We start from the raw sequence: 24,936 nt of genomic DNA on the forward strand, positions 1-24,936 counted from the left end.
CAATTTTCTCGTTCTTTTATTCAGGTTTTTCTTTAAAATGGCAGTTTTTCACGTTTCTTAAAATTATCATTTCGAATTTTTAAAATTTAGGAATTTCCAAATCCTTCAGCCTTCACGATTTGTCCAATTGTCTGAATAACGCACTTAATCCTTCAAAACTGCCCATTCGGAAGGTTCGCTGCTAAAAACTCGAAACTGCATTTTCGTCCATTCTGGTCGAATGTCACAGTACTTCTTCTTCTTCACCGTCTTCCTCTTTTTCGCTATACTAGGTAATAAAACAAATACCTGTTTCTTGAGAACACAGACGAGTAGACGGGGCAGTATAACAGAGCCCGTGCCAAAGTAGAACAATTTCGAAAAAAAAAGTTCAGTTCAGCGAGAACAACTGGGGTAGTTTATTTGAACTTAACCAATGTCTAGGGTCATCATCTGACAACAGCAGCATCAGTCAGACCCAAAAAAGGAAGAACGAAGTGAGTTTTAGTCAGACAGCACAAAAACTCCCTGCATAAAGAGAATCAAGCAAGTTTGCAGCAAAACCAACGAAGGAAATAAGAGTAGAGCCGTAAAAATGGCTTTTTCCGATGTTACTTTTCTTTATTTATAGTAATTAGAAGGTCAAAAGAATCACAGTGACCGAGGCTACAGTCAGGAGTCCCTTCATCACGTATTCTAGTCAGAATCCTTGGAATTTTCTAGATATGGAAGTTATAATGATAAAAAGGAGATGTAAAGTGTTGATGTCCTTAAAATTAAACTCTATACGTGTTACTTTTCTTCAAAAGGAATAGGCAACTCGACACGAGAAAAAGTAATATACAAATAGTGTGTTATAAATAAACAATTTCGTCGAAGGTTGTTTTGTCATTTATCGTTCAGAGTACGCAAGGGACGTTCGCAATCTGTAGTGCCAGGGAGATTCTATTTTTTAAAAAGCTGCCTGCTCTGGGTTTGTGCCTTTCCTCCGGGTTGGCACAGTTGAACCCGCCGCGGCACTAGAAAAATGACGATAAAGGCCTTAGCAACCCATTAGCAGTGAAAAGGAGGGTCAGAACATTCTGGAACTTTTAATTTTCAAAATTTCTATTTCTGAGGAATGCGGGTGCAGCCATTTTGAACACGAAAATGGAATAAAAAGACACAGCCGAATTGGCAAGACAGGAATCAGTTGGAAGAAACGCTAGAAAAACGAAGCCTCTTATCGTGGTACTAAGACATGATAAGACGTTTATCTGAGAAAGATCATACGGAAGGAAGGTCCAGTGGGACATCCTGAGCCGATCAGTACCCTCCCGCGCCACTAGACTGGGAAGATGAGAGAGTTATCTCCGAAGAAGAGTGGAATTGTAGGCCCGGTGTCCAAGGACTTAGTGGACTGTAAAACTTACTCTTTAGCTGCTGTGATGCCGAGTAATTGAATTAACTCCAATTTTATATTGTATTTCAGAGCATGAGTAGCAGGAAAGAGGAAAAGTCAATCCAACACCAATCGATTTAGTATATAACTGTCACTAAAACATAGTGAATAAAGGTTTCCGAGCCGTGTTTTTGATAGTAATCAGTAGTCTGGGACCCAGTTATGAGGTTATTTTCGCATGTAAACGAAAGCTGATCAAAAGTCATTTGACTGATGGCCTAAAAATGGTAACTTTTTACTTAGCTCTAAACAGACAAGAGAACTAACTGGCCAGATCTAACAGGATCCCCAAACTAACAGGATTAAGGTAACTGACGCCTGCCAGTCGTCAATAGGTGCTTTTTTCTACGCTCCGTCGCTATGTGGTACTTGGGCGAATGTTACAGTTCCTCAGTGCATATGCTTAAGTTCTTACAAAACTTGCTCAAAAAACTCTGTGCTGGGGACAGCTGCGCCCTGAATCTCAGAAGCTGGTGGTTGAAAAAGCTGCGCATTTATGACAGGCAGTGATTTGAGGTGAGTAGAAGAAATTTCAATTTCTAATGCAATTTTTAAGTTGATTATAGAAAACTGGATCACCACCTGAGAATAACCCGGAATTATGCGTTCATTTTGGACATTGAAGTGGACTGTTCGGGGAGTATGTGCCATTCTCCCGGATTGGCGCAGTCGAACCCGCCTTTCCACTAAAAAAACGACGATAAAGGCCTTAGTAACCGATTGTCAGTGAAAAAGAGGGTCAGAATATTCTTGAACTTTTAATTTTTAAAATTTCGTTTCTCGGCAGTCTATTTCTGAGAAATGCGGGAGCGGAAATTTTGAACAAGAAAAGAGAATAAAAAGACACAACCGCATTGGCAGGACAAAAATCAGTTGGAAGAAACGCTAGAAGTACGAAGCCGTTTATTGTGGTACTAAGACACGATAAGACGTTTATCTGAGAGAGATCATACAGAAGGATGGTCCAGTGCAACATCCGGAGCGGATCAGTACCCTCCCGCGCCACTAGACTGGGAAGATAAGAGAGTTATCTCCGAAGGAGACTGGAATTGGAGGTCCGGTGCCCAAGGACTTGGTGGACTGTAAAACTTAATTTTAGCTGCTGTGATATCATAAGTAATTGAATTAACTCCAATTTTATATTGTATTTCAGAGCATGAGTAGATAGAAAGAGGAAAGTTCAATCCGAGCCCAATAGATTTACTATATAACTGTCACTAAAAACATAGTTAGTTTAGATTAGTTTATTTAGATTAGTTTATTGTAAAAATCCTGATGATGCACATAGTTGCGACAACGTTCGAAATTTACTTTTTAGCAAAAAAATTCTAAGAACACAGTAAATAATGGTTCCCGAGCCGTGTTTTTAATAGTAATCACATAGTCTGAGGATCCGAGACCCAGTTATGTGGTTATTTCCGCATGTAAACGAAAGCTGATCTTTAGTCTTTTGACTGATGGCCTAAAAATGGTAACTTTTTACTTCGCCCTAAACAGAACAGAAAACTAACTGAGCAGGTCGAGACGGTGAAAAACGAGCAGGATTGAGGTAACTGACGCCTGCCAGTCGTCAATATGCGTTTTTTCCACGCTCCGTCACTGTGTGGTATTTGGGTGAATGCTACAGTTCCTCAGTGAGTATTCTTAGGTTCTCACACCGCTTGCTCAAAAAAACTTTTATGCTAGGGCCAGCCGCCCCCTGAATCTCAAAAGTTAGCGGTTGAAAAAGATACCCATGATCTAATAAGTCTCTATACTTGTCAATTTTTTGCTCTTCTGCTTCAGCGGCAGCCGTACCAGGGTTACAAACAGACCCGGCACTAATCCTACAAGGGGCTAAGGGCTAACCGTTACATCACACAAGATATGCTTACCAACAGCCCATGGAACGAGCGTCAAACCGTCTGGTCGCTTCTGATTGGTTCTGTAGAGGTGTCGTGGTTCTAAAACAGACGGAATGTGAGTAGAAGATAAACTCTGTTTTATAAGGGCATTCAGGTTTGACTTCGTAGAGAATCTCCCCGCACTTTTGAGGCAGAAAAGGCCAAGCCGACCATCTTAGGCAATGTCTTATCCGGAGACGCTTTTATGAGCCTAATCGAAGTCTTATTGAAATTTTGAGTTGTGGGTTCGACAGTTTTAAAGTTAAATTTTTGCACGGGATAACCTTCAACCATTGGGAGCCAGATCTATCTTGGAACGCAACGGGTTTTTTACGTCCGTTGGTTTGAGTCGTAAAATCAAGTCTGCAACTTCACTGTCAAAAACTGGTTCTGTCATATTTTTTTTTGATTTTCGTATTCCGGAGCCAATTCAGTTTTTCCAAGTTCAAACCACCTTTTAAGCGCATCATCAAAGGTTCCATCCACATGCTTTAGACCAAAAATTTCGCTTTTGTCGTTTTTCACTCTTACTGCTGAGGCTAAGAAAACGGGAAGAGCAGGTAGACGAGCGGAAGAAACACCCAAGCCTCTTTTGGCTGCCAGGAGCGCTGCTTGTAAAGATTGTTTGTCATCCATTTTCTCATTTATGACCCTGCATAATGAATTTCTTAATAATTTGCCTTAGCGTTCCAAAGAGTAACGAACGAAAAACATTTTGCAAAAAAAATGACTCGTAAGGCATGCTAAAGCAGTCTTTCAGCAGATGAAAACGACAATGGGCGTCTAGTTTGTCAATGACATTCAAAAACTTTTCAAGCTCCCTATTGTTTTCGACGAGCAATTCCATCCGACGAAGTTCGAAAATTGCAGATCCTAGTATGAGGAGTTCTTCTTTTGTTTTTGTTTTTTATTTTGGGGTATATTTTTCAAAAACTTGTTAAAATTGAAAAATATCGTAGTCGATCACAAAAAAAAACAAAAATCGCATTTTTCAGTGTTCAAACTCAGGCCGTAAATTGGTTCCAGTTTCAGAATGTTTTTATTGTCCCAAAGTGCTACCTTATAGTCGTCGTCTAAGTTCCCTTCATCCAAATACCAGATGTTAATTTGGATGTTCTAATTTGCTCAAGGTCACCGAAGGCAATACTAAGCTTTTGGTGATATAGGGTGTCTGATAGTATGATTATTATTATGTTGATTATTTTTACGATTATTATTATGATTATGATTTTTACTATTATGATTTTTATGATTATTAAAATTATTGCTTTTATTATTTTTATTAATATGGTTTCCGCTCAAGGCCAGGGATGCTATCCCAAGAAAATTAGTTCTGACTGCAGTTCATATCTTACAAGTTTCTATGTTAATGTGCTGGTACCTCGTATTGAAGTAGTTCCATAAACAACATAAAAGTCTGCTTTAAGTCCAACGGTCAGTCCAAAATTAAAATTTTTTAGTAGTCGATTTATCAGAGTACACACTCGATACAAAAAACTTAGCTCGCAAATTTGTTTTTTCTACTCTTCCATATTCCTCCGGTTGCTTTCAAGTCTCTTAGAAAATCTTTCAATCAATCTAAGTCATTAATTTTGCAATTGTAATAAGCATTTAATAGCTTAGACGAAATGTAAAAACTGCAGCTGTCAATATATATATAGAGAGAAAGTGGTAAAAGATTGCATGTTTTCAGGGTCGTTTCGTACTCTGAGCCGAAGGTTATCCAGCGTAAAACTTTTTTTGAACATTTTCTAATACCTTCATGTTTCGAACATTTACACTCCAACAGATAGACCATAGATTAAATTTGGCAGTATGATACACTTGTACAGGTTAATTTTCGCTTTCGTAGGCAGTGAAGGAGAGTTTCTTTTTATCATAAGGAAACCTTGAGAGCCTTGTTTGCAGCATAATTAACATACACATCTCATTTAAACTAGCTGGATATCATAATGCCGAGATGTTGTTGAACATTTGTTTTCACAATTTCAACGCCATTTAAAAAGTAGATCTCAATGTAGCTTCCCACACTAAACGATAAATAAGATCATTTGTCAGCATTCAAAGGCAATTCCAATTTGTTACATTAGATAAGTCGAGTTGAAAACTAATTTTTGATAATCCAAAGGAAATAAATTTGGCGTCATTTTCACAAAGGAATGACGAACAATTCCCGCAGCAGTTCTTAAAGTTTTTCTGGTATTTTTCTGGCAGTTTTCCGGTTTTTTGATCAAATCTGATGTACACGGATTTATTCATGGTGATAAGCTGCTTTGATGTCCTGTTTTTTTTTGAATTGCAAGCTTTTAATTTCTGGTTCACCCACTCGTACAACTCTCCAAGCATAATATTAACATTACTCCAGCAAAAACAATAGACATTTTTTGTCTTCGAGAATCCGCTTTAGAAGATCATAATCTCCTTTGCAGATAGTCAAACGGGTCTTTAAGAAGTTATCTCGTAAGTACGTTAGCTTTGACTTGAATTTGACGTTAGCAACTACACCAAAATGATTCGACAGCCTGTTGATCTGGTAATCAGATTTTTCACATAAGAGACAAGCTAAGTTTTTACTGGTCGAAATAATGTCCAGAGTACCGCTTGCAGCTGATTTAAAATGAACCAGTTGTATAATATCGTTGTCAACAAGTAAATCAAGAATTTCTTGAGTAAATTTGTCATCAGAAGAAAAATCATGCCAACCGAAGTTTTTTTCTGGAAGGTTGAAGTCACCACCAATACTTTTTGTTGTTGTTGTTGTTGTTGTTGGGGATTCACAGCACTGCTCTTGGGATTCTTGGTCCCGGCGTCTTCTCTAAAACAATGTCCACTTGTTTCTGCACGTGATACAATCACAGAATAATTGCCACGTGCACGTTGTCATTTCTGAAAATCTCTCGTTTACAAATTTCCACATCGTGTTTAAAATTCTCGTCTTGAGGCCGATTCGTTTATCAAAATGAATATATGGTTCTAATCGATTTACAATCCTACTGGTTCTGAAAACAAATTCGTTTCTCGCTTTTTCCGTTCTCACTTTTCGCATCTCAAAAATTTCTGTATTTCTAGCCCGTGTGGTTCGCCTGTTTAACACTATTTCATTTCGTTCATTAGAATCAAGACTGGCAAGAAGTAAGATGTTATTTAGCTGGATGAACATGGGCAGGGGTAAAATGTTTAGCAAGCGTAGTTCGTTGATGTACACTCCCGTTTTATTTCCAGTGATCCAACGGATTACTTTCTTTTGAAATCGCTCCAACTGCAATTGATCCCCCCTCGATATATGTGTACATGAGAGTCCGTATAATAACACTGGGAGTATTAGTGACTTATACAGGCCTAACTTTACAAACGTATTTATCTTTGCTGATAGGTTTCTTCTCAGGAGGTACAGTACTTGGTTTGCCTTCTTTAATCTTGTTTCAATGTGTACCTTCCAACTTAAATCGCCCGACACAAAAATTCCCAGATCTTTCACAACCATCGATGTTCCAAGCACTACACCAAAAAGCATAGAGTTAGCGTCTCCGCCCCTAAAACTTACTTTTGCACATTTATCTAGTACTAATTCCATTTTGTTTTCAGTTACCCACTGCTGAATTTTGTCCAGATCTTCTTGAATTTCAATTGATGTTTTTTTGATGGAAAGTAGTTTAAGATCATCCGCAAAAATATATGGTTCAGAGAATTTGAGTACTTCAGGTAGGTCGTTAATAAAAATGCAAAAGAGCAGTGGTCCTAAAAGTGATCCTTGGGGAACACCACTAGTGACTTCTAAAACTTTTGAGCTGCTATTGTCTACTCGTACAAACTGTTTCCTGTTTTTCAAATAGTCATAGAGTACCTCTAACATGCAGCCTCCTATTCCTATAAGTGCAACTTTCTTAAGTAGATCAAAATGCGGAACTTTATCAAAGGCTTTTGCAAAGTCAGTGTAGAATGCTACAATTTCTGCGTTTGAGTCATTGTCAAGCGCTTCATATATTTCTTTCAGGAAAGAGAGCATGTTTGTCAAAACTGATCTACCTTTAGTAAAACCGTGTTGATGTTTCGTCAAATACCAGGCAAAGTAAGGGTACAGGTCTTTGTATATACATTTTTCAAGGACTTTGCTGTCAATATTTAATAGCGATACTGGTCGATAGTTGTTCACCATTTTTCGGTCACCTTTTTTGTGAACAGGAGTAACTGCAGCTGTTTTCCATGAATCAGGTATTTTTCGTAGGCGTTTTACATTTCTCAAAAGTTTGTTCATCGGTTTGCATATATTGCGGTTCGTTTTCTGAAAAAAGCTAGGTGGCAACCCATTTGGGCCGCGTGACTTTGTTACGTCCAGAGTTGATAAAATCTCACTTACTGTCTTTTTCGATATATCAAAATTCGTTAACAAGGGATTTTCAAATTGAATATCTCTAATACTAAAACTTTCTTTAGGATTAAAAACTGAATGAAAGAAGTCGTTTAGCATGTTGACTTGTTCGTTTGGATTTGTGCTTTCAACTTCATCTTTTATGAGTAACTTAGGAAGACTTGTATGTTTATTCAAGTTCTTTAGGTGTTTAAAAATTACATTAGTGTTCCGTGTTCTAAACAATTCCTCTTGGTAGTTTTTCCTGTCCAATTCCGATGATTCAGTTACTAAATTTTCAAACAGTTTAAGTTGTTTTCTTCTGTAGTTTGTCGGTTTGAGTATACATGATTGCCGTTTTGTTTGTAACTTTTTGATCAAATTTGAAGTGCTACTTGTTATCCAAGGTGGAAGTGATTTCCTATGTCTTGTTCTGAGAGGCACAAAACTCTTAATGATTTCATCCAAATATTGGGTGTACTCCTCATGCATTTTGTTAATGTTTGTGTGGCATACTGGTTCAAATGGGTTCTCGTTTATAAAATTGTTTATTCCTTCAAAATCGGCATTTCCAAAACTTCTAAAATTTTCCAAGTATGGTTTCGGCTCTGATACCGTGCATTCAATAGACAACATTATGGCATTGTGATTCTTTGATAATATAAGAATCAATCTCCGCCAGTGAAACGATTGAGGCAAATAATCTTGACGTTTTGTCCATCTGCATGTAATACGGACTGTCTTGGGGAAGATTTTCAAATCAGCACATTAAAAAAAAATTTTCATAAAAAAGTAAAGAACATCCCGTAATAGTTTTGCAACATTCCTCGTTCTTTTGTTTTCCAAGCCTTCGAAAATTTATTATATCAGATTTTTGTTCTCCTTGACGTGTTTCAAAACTAATTAGGGATGATAATTGAGATTTTGGCTTTTCTTTATATACTTCCAACCCTGAGATCCGAATTTCAACGTTTGTTTCAGTTTTAGATTCAATAGGGTTTTTTTCAGAATAATTATTATCAATAATTGACTTCCCTTCAAATCAGCAATTGATTCTTTGATTGCAGCAAGATCTTCTGATATTTTCGTCGTCATTTTCCACCACATTCGTGATGTTTTGCTTCGCCGCCCCTCTGCCTTGATTGCAAAATCAGAAATACTCATCTCTTGACATGTACACCATGGCCTCTTTTGGTAGTTTGCTACCTTTCTGATGAACCCAGCCAGTATATTTGTCGAATTTAATTGGTGGATCTTTGTCCTGTATTTTGTTTTTGCAATATATGCATTTGCAGTCAAAATCCACATCATTGGAGGTACTGTTAGAACTCGTTCCAACCATCATTTAATATGACACTAGTCATCAGGGTCCATTTTTATTTTCTCTAAGTGGATGTCTTGTTTGGGCATTTTTGCTTATCCATACAGCCTAGCCGGCTGCGCCCCCGTTGATTTTAACTCAGTATACACCGCCTCGTTGATCTACTCGTTCTTTTTCTTGGCAAATACTTCTTCGTTTACCTTTTTCAATTCTTATGGCAACATTGTCTGTCAGAATCTTTCTCTCACTAAATTGTACAGCCTGCAAAAGGCATTTATCTTCCTCATACACGTCTCGTTTACCATTACACTAAATCCCACCACCAAATCAAACGGCACTGACAGAAGACCGTTGTCCTTCAAATACTTTCTGGCTTTTTCAACTCCTTTGTCAGCGGTTGTCTCTCACATTCGTAGCATATCTCTTAGCAGCCGATTCAATCTGGCACAATTTTTCACCAGGGTTTCTATTTGACTAGTATCTTCAAGGAAAAGAGTATGAATGAGATGAAAGTTGGGTTATGCAAAAGGTTGAGGTCAGTTGGTGGTCAACCGTCATGACTATTTGGATTGGTTAAGGAACATAAAACGGATACACTAAGGTGACTTGTGTTCTCTCTCTGAAGTAGTTCTTCCGAGAAAAGGATTCGGAAAACTAGCATGATAAGATCGAGGTAATTCGATAAGATCGAAGTGCCAACACTGAGACAACTACTGAAATGACTAGGGAAATGACAGAGAAAACAAATTTGATTTCTAGCGAGAGTATCAGTTCCTTGAATGACAAATACTTGTGCAACAAGGTACCGCTAAAGCGGCCATTTTCACCGCGGCCATTTTCAGTTCAGCTACAGCCAGAACTGCGCTACAGCTAGAAGATTTTATTTGTATTGAATAACTGTCAACATGTTTCGGGAGACTTCAAGTTTTTCTGATTGTCCCGAGTTTGCTCGAATTCCACTTCATTGTCGCTAATACCAGCTGAGCAAGATTCTGGATCTTCTCAGCTGTGTTTTTAAATGCTTCATATATAATCTTGACAATTGTATACAACAAATTTCCTTCACTTGACAAGTCGTTGGTCTTGATGTCAATATCGTTAATTGATTTCCAGATTCAGACATCATAATTACTCAAATAAATCAGGTGTCAACCTTGATTTTTTTTAGAAACTATTCCGACTCCCCACACTACTTCCCTCCTTAAAAAAGGAATTTTTACCCTCACGACAGAGCTGCTTTATAACTTACAGCTTGTTAATTCAAAATATCGCCGTCCTTGATAAGTACCCTCATTTATGCTTGATATATCGATATATACCTTACAATAAGTTGTAAATGTCTATCTGACTGCTCAAAAAGTCTTAATGGCAGAGTGGAGAACTGTTTCCGAAATGCCTGGCTACGGTTAGAGTTCGCCCTAGTTCAGGTAACAAAAAAATGTCACAGAGACTCGGATGCACTAAAAATGGGCGCTCAGAAGTATAACTGCAACCGTTTTCAAAGTAAGTGGCCATTGGAAAGAAAAAAAAATGCAAAATATTAAAAAAAAAACTCAAAAATTCTTCTCGCTGTTCTCAAGGTATTTTTTTGCATCCCCAATGTAGTGATGAAGATTTTGCAGTCTTTCGAGAAATATTGGTGGCCGGCTCACCAAATTTGATGGCTGCAACTGTTTCAACGGAACCACAGTGCCGTATTTGGTGTTAGCACCAACTATTTGCTATACGTGTTGCCGTACCATAGCTTCAACTTCAAACAGTTCGTGCAAAAAGTACACAAAGTCTCCAAGTAAAGGCTCTTGTCGTTGGCCTAAAATCATACGTATTCTTATCTTCATCCCACAGACTATGCTGTGTTCGTTTTTTTTCGTCTGCCCTAATTGCACTCAAATGTATCTTAATTTGTTTGCCTAAAAATTCCAACCTTTTCATGCTAACGTTTCGATTTTTTAAACCAAATTCATTATATCTGTTCATCTCTGGTTCCTTGCTGGTTTCTCTTCAATAAAACTTTGTTTCCTTTGCCAAAAAAAATTCTTTCACATGCACAGTTCTACTTTTTAGTTTTGTTCCGTTTCTGCAAACCAAGAAAAATAGAAGCAGCTGAATGGTGAAAAGTATAAATCGAAATGACTCGATTGATTACGAGAGTATATCCCGTTTTGTCCCAGGAAGACCTCTCATCCTGTTATTGTCTTCCTACTAAGTTTCATCAGTTTTGATAGCTGGCTATCTCTCAATTTTTTATCGCAGAAAAGTTCTTCACTGGCTAAATCATATGAGGTAACAGCTGATATTTTTCGCCGGTTGATCTAATTTTAAAGATTGTGGGAATCAACTTCAGTTGTGTTGGATATAATACCCAGGATCCATTACCTAATTCAAAAGCATTAAGATGACTCTATAGTACTGAGAGAATAGTTGCGATAAATTTTTCAACTGATTGGGCCCAAACGTTCAAGTGCGACTCACTGCTAACACTTGTGACTTCAACCGGTACTTCTTTTGTGCAAAATTTATTTTTGCTTTATACTTTTGCACATTGATGAATGTACAATTTTCCTCCGGCCCATTCGGAGTGAGGCGATTTCTCTTCTATGATAATATTTTCACCACTTCTGGTTTCTTTTGCTAAATGCCAAATGAAATCATCAATATCACTTTCGCGCTTTTCTAGAATAGGTAATATACTTTCATTTGGTATAAAAACGTATCCAACTCACTCTGTATTACATCTTTAAGGATTAATCCATCAAATTTTTCTGAACAACTAAGTATGGTGTTATTAGATAAGAAAACATCGAGTGATAATTTGTTTTAATTTCGAGTAGGCCCTGCAAAATAGTTTGATCTTTTAAAACCTCCATAAACTTCCAGAACCTCTCTTTTCCAGACCTTTCATTTTGCCGTGACAACTAATTATTATTTTTGATTGACAAGAGCAAAGCACTACTTGTTTTTGAAAAATTTGAAAACGAAAACACTGGTTCTCCAGTTGTTTTCACGTAGGTTAACCAGTCAAATCCGAAATTGATGGGTCCTCAAAAACCGGAACTTTACCGGTATTTGCAACTCTTACCTCTCCACACAAGGTCCTAAAGGTTACTTCATCATTCAATTGAACTGAGCCCGTTTTCTTTGGGTAGTACGTGGAATCCAATTTAACACCTCTGATGTTACCTTTTCCTCATGAAGTTTTTTGGTATTTTTCAGTGAACCTATTCAAAGTATCTGATGCTAAGATGATTTTATCTTATTTCTCCGGTAGTATATTTATATCCTCGTTTCCAAAACCTAGTAAGTTTTACCTGCCTTGATTTCCATGATTTCATACAAGGTGATTGACTGAGCGGATAGAAGGTAGAAGTAAGTTTAAACTAATCATGCCAGTATGTTGAATCGTCCCACCAGCTGCATACTTGAGACCCGTCACGGATTATGACACCAAATACATGCAAAACTTTAATCTCAATTCTGATGCTACCGGCTTAAACAGTTGTTTGCCGCTTTTTAGCACTTAAGGTTTCAGTTTTGATTGAGTGCAAAGCATTTTTTTTTACTCAATCACACTGTTTCAGTCTTAATTATTTGTGTTTTTTTCTAAAACCATAAACTAATAAAGATAGTATTTCCCTAGGCATAGCAGTATTATTGTAACCTCACCAAAGGACGCTTACTTGTTTTCCATGATGATGATTATTTGTATTTCGTTATCACGATGAAAATTACCTAAGCAAAAACACTATATTTAATATCATGATCAGGGTCATTATTCAGGAAACAGTCCCCGAATTGCTTAGGTGATTACCATTGACTCGGTTTTCTAGTATTTTACCTTTTATTTCCTGCTGTTCCGTTCTGTGAAGCCTTATTATCATCCTTTAAAGAGCCAACTGATTTCGATTCTGATTTTGTTTTTGCTTTTTTTTCTTGGTATTTTCGACAATGCTTAAGTTTCTAAACTTCTATTTGGTTCGTTGGTTGGTTTATTAGGTTGATCCTCTGAAAAGGTTGATGTAGCAATTAGTTCTCTAATATCCAATTCTTCCGATAGGGTACTCAACTGATCGCAGTTTACCTTCTCGATGTTGCCGCTTTTCTCTTAGGGCTAGAACGACTAGGAGATCCTCTTTTTGAGCTTGCATTGGGAAAATCTGACGACTACAAAATGGTTTTTTTTTCTCTTTTTCTTTTTTTTTGTACTGCTCTTAGCGCCATTTTGTACCTCCCACTTCTTTAGCGTGTATTTTTGTGCGTTCATACCTACCATAATGAATTTTTGATCGTTTATAGATTTTTGTTTTCAACCAGAAATTTTGATCATTTACAACCTGTTTGATTAAGTGTGGTCCGTTATAGATTGGTTTAAACTTATTTTTCTTCATCTTGCAAAGGGTAGATTTAATAAGTAGTACGTCGTCGTTGACACTACACTCAGATCCGTAATGTTTTCTGTCGTGGTAGGTCTTTTGTTATTCTTGTTTGCCACCCATTGTACCGCGCACCAACTTGTTGCTTGTTTGGAGTTCCTTCATTAGGTTCTTAAAATAGTCGCTTGGCATCGAAAAAACTTTAATTTGGGATGTTTCATACTTGCAATCTTTTGACAACGAGCAAGTCTGACCAAAGATCAAGTAAATCGGGCTGTACTTTGTCACTGCATGAATTGAAGATTTTTTAACCATCATAACCGTTTGATGGTATTTGTCCCAGTCGTTTTGGTTTTCTCCCACTGATTTTGTTTTCACTTTTTATGCTGGACATTTTTGACAATAGTTTTTCCCAACCTTCTTTTTAGTTCGCTTGTGGGTCTACTAGATTGATACGCTACAGATAGTGATGTAGCAATCGGATCTCTAAAATCCAATGTTTTCGAAGGGATTCTGAACTAATTGGACTCTATCCTTTTCGTTTTCCTTGCTTCTCTCTCAGGAGTGACAAGAATAAGAGATTCTTTTTTGGACTAGCAATGGGAAACTCAACAACAAAGAAAACATTTAAAATCTCTTTTAACCTATCACAATGAACTTTTTGCTCTTTCTTAGATTTTTTGTCTTTAATCACAAAATTTAGTTCATTTACAAACTCTTTGATTATGTGTGGCTCGCAGTAGAACCGTTAGAAATTTTTTGTCTGTCCCTGGCAAAGAGTAGTGTTAAAAAGTAGATCCGAATCGTTCACACTTCAGTTATATCCGTAATGTTTTCTTTGTAGTAGGACTTTTGTCGCTTATTTCGACAACCATTGTATCGTGCACCAATGTGTGGCTTGATTGGAGTTGGTTCTTTGGTTCCTTGCGTAGTCGCTTGGCGTTGCAAAGACTTTAGTTTGGGATGTTCATTTTGACAAGGAGCAAGGAAAACCAAAGAACATATCAACCGGGCTGGTTTTTGTCACAGCATGATTTGTAGATCTATAAGCCATCAGAACTGTTTGACGATATTTGAACCAGACGTTGTGGTTTTCTCCTGCACAAGAAGTGACATAAAGTTTGACCCCTAGTCACTATGCAGGGTTGCTGGGCAGTCAAATCCTGAGCCAAAATAGCGATCAAAGCCTTAGCTACTGCCTTGACTTCTTGGTCTTGTCATAGTACTGCATCGTACCATTTTGAGAATTGATCTTCAATTAGAACAATGTAATTGAATGCTTCAGGTTCCGGTAACTGTCCCATAATATTCTGCGATATCTGCCAAAATGGATTGCAGGGCTTCCAATTCTGCAGTGGGTGCACATGTTTCTGGTGAGGTTTTTTTTGGTAGTAAGCTTTTCACATTGAATAACCCGATCTTTAAGATCTCATCTCATTCCAGGCCAATAATATCTTTCTTGAGTTCGTTGAAAAATCTTTTTGTAACCAAAATGAACAAAAAATTTGTGTAACAAATCAACCAAATCCTCCAAAAACCGTTACCGCAATAAAATGGATTCAAGTAGAATCTTCCAATTTGATAATAGTTCTCAAAAAGGTACAAAGCAGTACCAAAAAAACAAGAGCCAAGTCAGTAGCTAAGGCTTCGGTCGATTGTTTACTTACAGGTTTTGGCTGCCCAGCAAATCTGCACATCGACAACGAGTCAAACTTACAGGTAATGTGGCAGATAACCAGATCGACTGAGTCAAACAAAGCCAAACCCTTTTGATGGCTTATAGATCTTCAACTCATGCTGTGACAAAATACAGCCCGTTTGATATGTTCATTGTTCACCCTTGCTCCTTGCCAAAAGATTTCATGTATGAAACATCCCAAACTAAGGTCTTTGCAACGCCAAACGACTATGTAAGGAACCAAAGAAGGAACTCCAAACACGCCAAACACTGGTGCACGTTACATGGGTTGAAGTCATACTACACAGAAGTCATTACGGATCTAAGGAAAGTGTGTACAATACGGACCTACTTTTTAACACTATCCTTTGCAAGTGACAGACAATTAGTTTCAAACGGTTCCACACAATTAAAGAGGTTGTGATTAGAGACAAAAAAAACTAAGAAAAAGCAAAAAATTCATTGTGATAGGTTAAAAAAGATTATTTTGAATGATTTCTCAGTTATTGAGTTTCCCATTGCCAGTCCAAAAAAGAATCTCTTAGTCTTGCCACCCCTGAGAGAGAAGCAAGGAAAACGAAAAGGATAGATTCCAATTAGTTCAGAACCCCTTCGAAAACATTGGATTTTAGAGATCCGATTGCTACATCACTATCTGTAGCGTATCAATCTAGTAGACCCACAAGCGAACTAAAAAGAAGGTTCGGAAAAACTTTTGTCAAAAATGTCCAGCATAAAAAGTGAAAACGAAATCAGTGGGAGAAAACCAAAACGACTGGACAATTACCATCAAACGGTTATGATGGTTAAAAAATCTTCAATTCATGCAGTGACAAATACAGCCCGATTTACTTGATCTTTGGTCAGACTTGCTCGTTGTCAAAAGATTGCAAGTATGAAATATCCCAAATTGAAGTTTTTGCAATGCCAAGCGACTATGTTAAGAACCTAATGAAGGAACTCCAAACAAGCAACAAGTTGGTGCGCGGTACAATGGGTGGCGAACAAGAACAACAAAAGACCTACCACGACAGAAAACATTACGGATCTGAGTGTAGTGTCAACGACGAAGTACTACTTATTAAATCTACCCTTTGCAAGATGAAGAAAAAGAAGTTTAAACCAATCTATAACGGACCACACTTAATCAAACAGGTTGTAAATGATCAAAATTTCTGGTTGATGACAAAAAAATCTATAAAAGATCAAAAACTCATTATGGTAGGTATGAACCAACAAAAACAAACGCTAAAGAAGTGGAAGGTAAAAAATGGCGCTAAGAACAGTACAAAAAAAAGAAAAAGAGAAACAAGAAAAAAAAACATTTTGTATTCGTTAGATTTTCCCAATGCCAGCTCAAAAAGAGAATATCCTAGTCGTTCTAGCCCTAAGAGAAAAGCAGCAACATCGGGAAGGTAAACTGCGATCAGTTGAGTACCCAATCAGAAGCATTGGATTTTAGAAAACCGATTGCTATATCAGCATCTGCAGAGGATCAAGCTAGTAGAACCACCAGCGAATCAAATAGAAGCCTTGTCTAAAACGTCCAGCAAAAAATTGCGAAACTAAAATTAGTTTCCATAGCAGCTAGCTCTTTAAAGGATGACAAAAAGGCGTCAAAGAACGGAACCTGAGGTAATTAAGGTTATAAAACTAGAAATCCAAGTAAAGGGTCAGCGCCTGAACGGTTTGGGGATTATTTTTTGTAATAAGACCCTGTTGATGATAATGATAATAATAGTGTTTTTGCTTAGGTAATTTTCTTAGCGACAACGAAATACATATAATCATCATCATGGAGAACAAGGAAGCGTTCTTTAGTGAGTTAATAAGAATACTGCTATGCCTAGGGAAACTGTCCGTTGATTCAATTTTAGCACGTGATTTTGAAAACTTAATTAAGACTGATCTAGTATCATATAGTAAGAAGCAATTACACTCAATCAAAAGGGAACTCTGAAGCGCTGAAAAGTGGAGAAGTACTGTTTGAACCGGTAGCATCAAATGTAGGCTTAAGGTATTGCATGTATTTGGAAACACATTCCGTGACAGGGCTGAAAAAAATCTGCAGGTGGGGCGATGCAAGATACCTGCATGAAAACTCCAATTTTATTCCTACCTTCTTTGCACTCAGTCAATCAGATTGTAAAAATTATGGGATACAAGAACGTTAAAAGAACCAGGTTTTGGAGACGAGGAGATAATTATACCTGGCACGAAAGTACAGATTATCTTAGCATCAATTGCTACAAATAGCTTTTAGAAAAGTGTATCAAAAACTTTCATGAGGAAAGGGAACATATGAGGTGTCAAGTACGAATATCCAGTGGAATAGATTGCACCTAGTAATCACAAGACTACCGACTCAATTCTAATCATGATGAAGTAACCCTTAGGACCTTGTATGCAGACGTAAGAGTTGCAAATAATGGCCGTGCTTTGATTTTTCTGGACACAACAGGAATGCCACAATTGAGGAATCGAAAAGTCAGTAGTTTCAACAAATACGTTTTCAAGCACAAGTAATGCTTTGCTCTTGTCAATCAAAAACAATAGTTACCTATCAGGGCAATTTGAAGGTCTGGATTGGAGGGCCTTCTCTTAGGGGGCCTTCTCGTAGGGGGCCTTCTCGTAAATTTTGCAGGGCCTTCTCGTAAATAAAACAAATCATCGCTCGGCGTTTTTCACATCTAAAACTTCAAGTTTAGTTTTTCAGCAAAACTTGATGGATTAACCGCCATAGGTGTAAAATAAAATGGTTATATTTTATGTGGGAGACTTTAACAAATGAAAACATACTACGTGTTCTAGAAAAGCAATATAGTTATTTTGTTTGGCATTCGGCAAAAGAAACCAGAAATGGGTAAAATAGTAACATAGAAAAGAAACTGCCTGGAGGTTATCACTCCGAAAAAACAGGCGGTAGCTGTACATTCATCAATGCGCAAAAATACAGGTCAACTTTGCGAAGATATTTCTTTCACAGAAGTAGTATAGGTTGAAGTGACAAGTGTCAGCAGTAAATCGCACTTAAGATGCATGAACCCAATCAGTAGAGTAATCTATATGGCAAATATTAGCATGTGCATTTTCAGGATGTTCAGAGGGGACTAAATTCAAGACGATGGAATTAATCTATCGACCAAGAAACTGTTTGTCTACAAATAATTTTAAAAAATTAATTATCTTTTAAAATTTTAGTTTTGAGCCATACTGTTGACAAATTAGTGATTCAAATTTCACTTCTTTTTTATTGATTCGATTATAAACTTAAAAAACTGTTTGTTTAATTAGTAATTTCAAGTGAAAAACTCTGTGTCATATATTTGGTTCGAAAAACTTTATTTGGAAAAAATACAATTTTTTGGGAAATTGTTTTTGCGAAGTTGGTTTTTAAACGTTCGAATTTTGCGTGCTGTCAGAATCTTATATCTAATGTCGGAACAAAAACCTATTAAACTGAAAAAAAAACACCACATTAAAAAAATTGTGTACAAAATTTTTTTAAAAATTGTGTAAAAAATAAAAAAAAATTTGGATCTGAATCCTCATTTAAATAGTTTTTTAATCACAGTTGCCAAGACTGACTGCCTCATACTTTTCGGGTCAATTTTCTATGGACATTGTTTTCTATAGTATGATCAATTTTCTCTAGTTACTCTGAGTTGGATGTCACTCTGCTTGTACTCAACTGTGGCAAAGCTCCTATACTTAATTATAATGCCTATATTTCCTGGTTTTGTATCTCTTGGTTTCAAACGCGGGTTAATTTCTATGATTTGAGACTTTTTTCATTTTCAAGAACGGAATTTTTTCCAGTTTCTCAAGCCTTCTCTATAGCGAACCGTCGATTTGAAAAAAAAGAGTGGGGGTGGCAAAGAATACATTTTGGCTCACCTTTGACCGCTCTAACCGCAGTCTTTTACAAATCTGAGGAACAATTCAGGTATCATTTTGTTGCCCTTTTTTCTCGGCAGCAGCTTCCATAATACCAAACAGATGGCATCAAATTTGGTGTTTTTCTCTATCACCCCCTATAGATTTCTCATAGATCTACTCTACAAGTTCAAATTCTACTACATAACCGCCACTGGAACTTTCATCCGCATTTTTGGTATCATAGTACTTTTTTGTATTTGCTCTGTTAACCTTGTCAAAAAACAAGGATGTCATTGGATTTGGATGTCATGGACTTATTGGAAACATTCTCATCGATGTTAGGTGCAGATCGATGTACATCGGCAGTTCGATGTTGTCAAGCACTTTAACAGTTCGATCCTTTCTCAGCTCAAGGCGATTAACTGACCTTTCGTACGGTTTTTTTCTTTGGGTTCATATTGATTTTCTCAAGCTTGCATCACTTTGTTGCCCTAGGAAATAGAAAACAGATACCTACAGCTTCTCACTGATTTTTTCTGAACCAGCAACATCTCTTCCATCTCCTTGTAAGTTTTGCTGTCATCTCTATCCCTAGATGTCTCTGTCCCAAGCAGTTTTATGTGCAAAATTCTGTACTACTGGATCTAAAATGCTTTCTCTGGTTCCTTAAAAATTAAGAATACCGGTTTTATGTCAATATTTTAAGGCTAGACAATTTTGGTGGCTATTAGCAGACAATTGCACTTTATAAGTATTTATTATAGTCTAAGGTTAGTTTCCTTACAATTCAATTCTGTGCTGTTTTTGAGATATAAGACAGGATTAGCCGTTGCGATGTTCTGAAATTGATATTTCTCGGTTTAGATGGAGGTGTTTAAGCTGTGAAAAAGTTTTGAACAAAAATTTTACGTAATACAAACATCAGGAGCAAGTTCGACAAACATAGGTCACGTGCTAGCAGCAAAGATGTACCAGCCAAGCGGATTTACAATAACAAGGTGTTCACTTTGAGGTGTTTGCAAAGAAAGTGAGTCATATCACCCGGAGGCAAAAAGGGTTCAGGACGCGGAAGTTAAAATCTTATCTGCCATCTTTTAAGTCAATTTTTTTCGGTTTTTTTCGTCCGAAAAATTTAATGAACATAAATGTTGGCCAAAATGTCAAGTATCTCAGCACTAGGATTGAGAAGCACCTTAATGACTGGCAAAGTTTAAGCTGGATGGAGACGAGGTTAGTAGCTGGGAGTTAAATTGGAAGAGGAATGACCAGAACACAAGCAAAACTAGGTTTTTGTTTTAGGAAGCGCTCCTTGATAGGAAAAGAGGCCAACACTCAAAACACGCGAAATTTGAAATATTAAAAACCATTAGAAAACTGAAATTTTAGCGTCATATTATAATACCAATCGAAATTTTAATTTGTTAAAATACTGAAAGAAGAAAAAAAAGCTCGGAATAAAAGTAACTGGTTTTTTAAAATTGTTTCTTTAAAAGGTTTAGTTTGAAATAAAGGTTGATTTTTATTAGTAACATCTTCTATCCTTATTAAGGTTTAGAATTTTCAGTTATCATAAGTAAAATTTTTGAAAACATGCGAAAAATTTGTTTTGCATGAAATTGTTACTGGTGCGGAACGTAGAGTTGGTGATCTTAAGACATTTTTGCCGAGTATCTTGACAGGGACAGAAATAGCAATAGCATCCCATTGCTTCAAACACTGTTTTCCAGTGATCGCAATATCATTCTAAATTGAAACAGTCAAAAGTTTTTTGATTTTCATAGTCTTCGAAAGTCTCAAATTTTCGTTTTGATCTTGGGGTAAAATGACATGATAATGTTCTCAAAGTTGCGATATCGGTTATGCTCAGCTTTGAATTGTTACAAATAGGAATGAAATTCCAATCTCGTGTACAAGTTTTTTTTGGCATATAGGGGTACAGCTGGCTCGCATCAATTCCAACGTTTCATTTGGAGATATTTGACGACTCCTTGATAAAATTTTCATCCAGTACAGTTGCAATGGTCCACTTATTCAGTCTTCTCTAATTTTCTTGCACGACTCTTCATCATTTTTGCAATATGAATAGACATTTCATGGGTTGATATGTGCAGACAAGTATTAGCCAGATTTGAAAGAGTTCATCCATAATTAAATTTATCCATTTCTTGTTGATGATAAAAAAGAAACGTTTTTGCATCTGTGAATGAAGTCTTTCCTTTTTCTGCCAAATCTTCTGTTAGTACTTGTATTTATCTCATCCAGATGCAAATATTGTCAAAATTTGAATTTTTTTCAGCGCTGTTTTCGACGTGATCTTCATTTCCGATATTTTTTTAGTTCTTAAGTCTATATAGGAGAATGATGTTTCTTAGTTTTTTTCAAAGAGGTTTTGTATGGAAGTAATTATTGATTCTAGAGCTTGTCCGCACTGTCAAACCACTCGTGCGGGGAAAAACTTCTTGTCTCAATAGCTTTATAGGCTTTGAGAAAGGAGTATTAAGGTGTTGCTCTAATCATGATGTCGAGAAAGTTCATGTTGTCGAGAATTTTTTTGTCTCCATAATTGAAAGATATGAAACGTTAGGTTTTTGAAAACCATTGGTTCAGCTTTTTTATTGCTGATGAAGTATGAAACCAGATTTGACATGCTCAAGTTCAGATAATATCTTCCACTATTGAATCAAAACACAGGTCACGTGCTCAAATATATCTCTAAATGTTTTCTTTTAAATCGATCAGCTAATTTTTCTGCAATCTCAAAAACTTAGTTGACATTTCATTTTCCTCTGTGTCTTTTATACTTTCTTTTTCTTATTCAAAATTTTCAAATGGATGACTTTGATATTCTACATTCAACTCCTGGAAAATATTTTCCATCCGCTCTCTTACTGCTCTTTTAACATCCTGAAGTTTTGTTCCCATTTTGAGCTATAATTTCTCAGCCAAAAGTTCAAGTTTTGTAACAAAATCAAATATCTTTTTTTGTGAGTTCTTTTTATGATTGAAAAACTACTCATCGATCAGACTCGATAATATTGATGCAAAAAATAGAATATGTTTTCCTGTTCAAGTTGTACTTTGAGTAGGTTTCAATTCACCTGATGGAACTCAAATCAACTCAAAAGGGAAGTTAGCTATATTTTGGCCAGTTGGTTATCTTTCGAAGTTGGGATACTGAAGCCTTCCAACGTTTAAAGAAGCGTTTCTCGAAGTTTATATACCTTCTTTGGGTAAATGTGCTGCACTTGATCTTTGAAAATTGGAAGAAATTTTTCTATATTTTCTGAAAACACTCTTGTATAAGCATTGAGTTTACTATCACCATTCATGCACATTGATAGCGCTCAAAACAGGGAGGATCTTTGTATGGTTGTTTGTCTTTATGCAACGAAACACTGTTTTTCATTAAAATTGCGGTTGAAAAAGAAACTGGACATCACATTCAATGTTTTTTGAGTAAAATAAAATCATTCGTCAATCATTCAACCTTAACCTCCGTTGTGTGTTCTGAGGTACATTGGTTAAGCACCTTGCTCCCCGATATCAAACCTTTCGATTTCTGCTTGGTTAGTAACCAAATCGGCTTCGGTACACAGTAAATCCAACTTTTCAAACAGAGATATTCTCCCGTTTCGATATTACAAAGATCGAATTAAAAGGCTACACTAATTTTTGCAGCGGAAGTCAGCTTGTTGAATACCTCATCGAGCTTTCGGTTAATTATTTCGAAATCCAATTTGGACATTGAAAAATTTCATCATTTGTATCTACCAGAAAAGATTGACAAGCACTTAACTCTTCTTTGAGTTTCACTCCATCTTCAACTTCGTCCTCCACTAACTGATCTTTTTCAAAACGCTACAGTATCTCGAATTTTCCGTTGTTTCTCCGATGTTAATGGAGAGAGTAGTAACTCCGACACTATTTTTTTAGTAGAAAAATACCGTTTGCAAATCTCAATGGCACAGTTTTTTTTGGCCATGTTAAAGTTCTTTTGTTGCTAGCTGTAAGTGAACTAACTACTATCATGACAAGAAATAACTCCTTTTGTACAATTTTTATGGTTTCGAGCTGCGATTTGGCACATTTAAGTGTTTCAACAGTCCCCACTCTTCACTTTTTTGTTCCTGTTGAGTGAAGGCATTTGAATAAAAATCAGATTTTCAGTAATAACCAGATACTAAAATTTTTGCATGATAAAAATCAAAATGGGATAACTGAAGTGTCCCATACTTTTTTAATTGGATCTTTATATAAACACTGAAATGTTTAAAATGATTGAGTTTTTTTTTCAAATTGTGATACAACGTACCAAACTTTTGTTTTTGCGTAGAAGAAAATTGAAAAAAAAAACCTTTTTTGCTGTTGCTTAAATCAATTCCCTACTCTTTGTCAAACCCAACCAATCAGAATTGAGTACTTTTTAAATTGGTTTACATTTTCAGAGTTAATTTTATTTTTATTTTGTAAATCGCTATCAAAAACACTTAAATTTTCTAACTTTTTTTCTACCATCAAAAGAGTTCAGCGACTCAGTTAAATCTTTTTAACAAATTTATTCGAAAAACGAGCTCAGTTTTGAACCACGTAATGCCTATCAACGCTTCAAACCTACGGGTGAATTTTATCTGACAAGAAACGAAAATTTTGAAATCTTTTTTTTTGAAATCTTGATAGCAATCAAAAATTGTACAACAAAATATCAAAGGCACTTTGTATCTACAACCCAAAAATTCAATCTGCACAAACTCCACAGCAAAGTTTTTAGTTACTTCATTTCTTTAAACGTTTTTAAAAATTCTCTTAATTACATGAAAATTTAAGAACTTGACTTTCTTCTTAAAAATCTGCAAATTCTCATTAATTATTTACAAAAAGTAAGTTGGTTTGGTGAAGAATTTTGCACAAAAGTTGATATTATCGGAAAAGTTTTTTATTTTTACAGCAAACAATTTGTGGTTATTTTTGCAACATTTTCTGCGTATATTTTTAAATATTTGAAAAATTTGAGGCCTTTAAAGTTATTATTCGAAAAATGCCACAAATGAAAAAAAATTAATCTTTTTGGAAACAACAATGGTTTAAATTTTATTGAAAGAAAACTTTAGACAAAATCTTTTTAAAAAAATTTCGTGAAAGGAAGCTGACATCTGATTGGACACAACTACAGACCAATAAAGAATTTTTATTCTGATCGATTCAACACACGTAATGAAAAAGAATGTACCTCTTACATTTGAATAAAAACTTTTTTTTTCAGTTTAACAACTAGCAACTGTCTCCTCTTTCAGCTCGAAATCATTCAATTTTCCTGTATTTTATCTGTCTTTTTTATCTCAATTTACTACTTGAAATTAAATTTTTAGTGCAAAACAGCATCTCTATGTACTACGAAGGGTTTTTGCCTGATGTAGTAGAAATCCAAGTAAGGGTAACAGTCTCCGAAATTTTTTTGGCACGAATGGTTCAAATGGTGAAGATTCTGCCAGAAACAGTCTCCGAATTGGGCACGATTGAATGTCTTAATTCAAACTTGGCACTTTGTTGAGATACTGAGAAAAGATTTCAACGAACATCATCAGATGCAAGTTCCCATCTTTGAAAACAACTTGGACCAATGCAGATGATGGGAAAAGTCACTGAGCAAACTGAATTGAACTACCCCAAGGTTCCTGACTTTTGTTGCGAAACTAGTAGATGAAATCTTTTTTCCTTGCGAGTAAGTGGTATCTGTTGAGATTCTCAAAACAATTAAAACAGGGACGCCTCAAAACAACCAGCTCTGCGCTCTATAGAGAACTTCCGGATTTCTTCAGCCGCTCGAAAGCTCTTTGATTATGTTTTTTGCGATTGAAAAATTTTTGGGAAAAAATGGGTAGTTCTGGCTGTATTATTCCAATTGGTTGAAAACCAATTAAAATTTTGAATACAAGGTACTTTACCGATATAAAAATTGCACATTAATTGAGAAACTTGATCATTGATTAGTGATCTCAGGGAGAAAAAAATTTCGCACAGAAGAAAAAAAAATTCGCAT

At 36.2% G+C, this 24,936-nt stretch overlaps 2 protein-coding genes across 3 annotated transcripts in view; one reads left to right on the forward strand and one right to left on the reverse strand.

Moving 5' to 3' along the window:
• The window catches only part of LOC134853120 (aspartyl/asparaginyl beta-hydroxylase-like), a 196,810-nt gene extending 183,428 nt beyond the window's left edge, over nt 1–13,382 (reverse strand). The window contains exon 1 of the mRNA XM_063869063.1: nt 13,372–13,382. The gene's annotated coding sequence lies outside the window, so the exon portion shown is untranslated. The remainder of the gene's footprint in view (nt 1–13,371) is intronic.
• The window catches only part of LOC134853121 (inhibitor of growth protein 3-like), a 446,221-nt gene that overhangs the window by 160,889 nt on the left and 260,396 nt on the right, over nt 1–24,936 (forward strand). Inside the window, exon 1 of one of the 2 annotated variants that reach the window (XM_063869065.1) lies at nt 16,097–16,107. The exons of the other annotated variant lie outside the window; for it this stretch is intronic. The gene's annotated coding sequence lies outside the window, so the exon portion shown is untranslated. Of the gene's footprint in view, nt 1–16,096; nt 16,108–24,936 lie in introns of those variants that run through there. 2 annotated transcript variants of the gene reach the window in all.

This window comes from Symsagittifera roscoffensis, chromosome 8 (assembly GCF_963678635.1).
Source record: "Symsagittifera roscoffensis chromosome 8, txSymRosc1.1, whole genome shotgun sequence".
Classification (NCBI taxonomy): domain Eukaryota; kingdom Metazoa; phylum Xenacoelomorpha; order Acoela; family Convolutidae; genus Symsagittifera; species Symsagittifera roscoffensis.